Here is an 835-nt window from a genome sequence, read left to right as displayed (position 1 = left end):
TGGTCCCTGGGAGAAAACAGAAAGAGGATTTAAAAAATAAAGAGATGATAGCTGAGGTCAGGTGGTGGGCCATGCCTGATTGGCAAAGCAACCCTGAACAATAGTAGAGGCATTTATTTATACATTTGCAAAGTTACAAGCCACAAGGTTGCTTAGCAACTAACAGCCCACAATGTCCAGGCAGGAAGACCGAGGTAGCTTGCCTGCTTTAGGCAATGAGGTCTCATCCTGCCCTCCCACATGTGATCAATATCCAGCTTCAGCAGCTCCAAACATTTGCATAATGTGATAAATATACACAAATAAAATGTTTATATGCTTAGTAATAAGAATTTAGGCAGCACTTATGTGAAAACAGAGTAAATCAAGGACTTTTGCAGAAAAGCCTAAGAAATGGTTGCGTAACAAATCCTAAAGAAATATATATTTGAAAGAAGTTTTGAAGATGAATCCAAAATAGAACAAATTTGAAAATCCCTTACAGAATGTGACAGTGTACTATTAAATGTGTTAATAGCAATTTAATGTCTTGTCTTTTTCAACAATTCTATTAACTAGTCAAAAATTTTAAAGCCATAAGATGTAGAAGTGTGAATAATAAAGTTAGACAAAATAAAACATCACAACAGAACAAAGTTTGTTTTTAACTGGGCTTCCCTTAAATGCTGAGGCTGTTTGGAGTTGTTCTCCACAGTAAGCTCTTGGGTCATTTATATTTAGTGTTATATTCAGTTTTACTGCCTCAGGTCAAAGAGGGAGGTAAAAGAAGGGACAAGACGATCCCTCAAGAAAGAATAACTAAGGCCGGGGAGATAGCTCAGTAGAATAAGTGCTT

Source organism: Octodon degus, unplaced genomic scaffold, assembly GCF_000260255.1.
Source record: "Octodon degus isolate 3935 unplaced genomic scaffold, OctDeg1.0 scaffold00007, whole genome shotgun sequence".
Lineage (NCBI taxonomy): Eukaryota > Metazoa > Chordata > Mammalia > Rodentia > Octodontidae > Octodon > Octodon degus.
Note: the sequence above shows the minus strand (reverse complement) of the source record.